The sequence below is a fragment of the Ochlerotatus camptorhynchus genome, unplaced genomic scaffold (genome assembly GCF_037179485.1).
Source record: "Ochlerotatus camptorhynchus isolate MF236.1 unplaced genomic scaffold, CSIRO-AGI_Acam_v1.1 ptg000196l, whole genome shotgun sequence".
NCBI classification, from domain to species: domain Eukaryota; kingdom Metazoa; phylum Arthropoda; class Insecta; order Diptera; family Culicidae; genus Ochlerotatus; species Ochlerotatus camptorhynchus.
Window position 1 is genome coordinate 5,072,243 of NW_027040686.1, and position 2,495 is coordinate 5,074,737.

The window sequence follows — 2,495 nt, forward strand, 5'->3', positions numbered from 1 at the left end:
AGATAAAATTATCATAAAACGATTAGCTTAATCCCAAAAACATGCATTTTCATCACTAGCTTGATCGCCAGAATGTGTTCAACAAGTTTATGATCCCCTTATATCCTCAATTTACTCCATTCCGTCTCTTTGACATGTAGCTTTCTTCAACCTTGTTAGTTATTTTTTGACTGTTTCTGGACTTTCCGTTAGGAATATTTTTTCGCATATGAAACACTTGTCTTTAATCCCCCGTTATCAAATATATTCACCGTGTACAATTCAGTGCCAATCTCATCTTCATCGAACATTTGCTATGGATAACACGTTTAATCGAACGCTTAATCGCAGCGGGATACCTCCGGAGGGAAATCGTTCACAAGCACGTATTGCAAATCCCAGCCCAAGTAACATTGCAAATTTTGTTGAGGTTTTAAAGCACCCTACAAGTCTAGGTCATGGTTTACAGAATCCTCATAAAACCCAAATTATTACTTTGGAGGCAACCAATAGGCCCGCTAATTTGGATTGATTTTGCTAGCTTGTTAATTACTTGGGATTGCCCCCCCTCTTCTTTCCATCAACATAATCGAAAATTTGATATATAGAGTTGTGCTTTCACACAATTATAAATTTTGGTCCACGTGACCCTGAGCTCAACATTTTATCATTATCTGCTACTTCAAGTAATTAAAAAATCCGTCGATCCAAGCAGGATCATAAATCTAAAATTCAATTGGATAGCTTAATGTTTGAATTTATCCGACTCTTAAGCATACAATGAAGAACTAGAACTACAAGTATTCAGAAATATATCTCTAAGTTTTTTTTCCATTCTTGCATTTAGAAAAATACGCTCCAACCCATTTTGAGGTTTATTTTTTGTTGGATCGAACTAAACAGCGCCACCCAGAATTAGCGCTTGGAGCATAAATTTTGTCAAAACCATCAATGTATAGCTCTACTCAAAGATGTAAATAGATTTTTACCGACCCTCTGAATCCCACTTCAACTTAGGGACGGCCCAAAATCAACAAAATTCAGTTCGCAAAGCAGAATCTCACGAACACTAGAGTGTAAAATCATAAGATTTAACAGTTCTTACAGTAATCCATCTGTAATTTTGATACTATACATATGCAGCTGGAGAAGACTATGTTCCTTATTTAACCAGTTAAAATAATTCATTTGAGCACCCACAAACTCACAATTCTTTATTTAGATTTTATTAATTTACAAACATCCTAAAACTACACCAAGTAATTAAATTGTATGGGACTAGCGAGATCAGTAATACTGTTCAGAGAGGATTTAGAAATATTTCCCTGATGTTTAAAGAAATTACCTGCAATTTCCTGATTTTCCAGGACTGAAATGGAATTCCATGAAATTACAGGTTTTTTCAGGTAGTCGACACTTGCCGGATATCTGATCTTGAAGTGCTGCAGACTCAACAAGGTAAGCGATGATTCGACTAAATGATAGAATGGTTAAACCTTCGTGAAACCCCTTAATATCATTGATTTTGTTTTTTAAGTTTTTCCAAAATGCCTGGAGTTTAGATCTTTTTACCCTTCTTACAAAGAAGGGTATAGATATCACTTGAAAAACCGACTATCGATCCGAGGCCGAGTGTCATATACCATTCGACTCAGCTCGACGAGATCGGAACATGTCTGTGTGTGTGTGTGTGTGTACGTGTGTATGTGTGTATGTGTGTATGTGTGTGTGTATGTAACGAAATGAATGCGCTCACGTTTCTCAGCAACCGCTCAACCGATTTGGACAAACTCGGCGCCAAATGATAGGTCTTGGGGTCCCATTGAACCCTATTGAACGGTTTTGGAATCGGTGAACCGGTTCCGGAGATATGGCCAGTAAAGATCCGGTGAATATGGGCCTTCACGCTGGATTTAACGGAAAACGTATCAAAACCATCATGCGACACATCAAATTACTACAGAATTCAAAAATAAGATCAATGCAAGTCGTGTTAAGTGTTCCAGACCACATTGGACACACTTGGACATGTTCTGGGTACCCCGGGGAAGTTGCTTGAATATGAATTGAATTAAAACCCATTAAATCACATTAAAATACGATGATAAGGTGATTGGTAGCCTCACCAAATAGACTACACCCGGATATATTCCGGGTACCCCCAGGCAGTGGCGTAGCGTCACTGGATGACACGGGGCTGGGGGGCTTGGTCACTGATAATGACAATAACATAAATAAACTTGAATAAGTAAGAAGGGTCTGATCACACCATAGGTGGATAAATTCGGGTTTTTTTTACTATAGTCACACCAAACGGAATTCTAAAAAATTACTCTGTATGCTATCGTGGTAAGAATAACGGCAAAATCACCAATTGCCCCGTGCACGAACATATGGCGAATGAGAGCAAAATGTGCAATAAATTTGTGGATTTTTTTATACTTTACCACAGTGAAAAACATAATATGAAAGTCGAGAACAGATGTGTAAACATGAGAATATAACGCTATATGTGA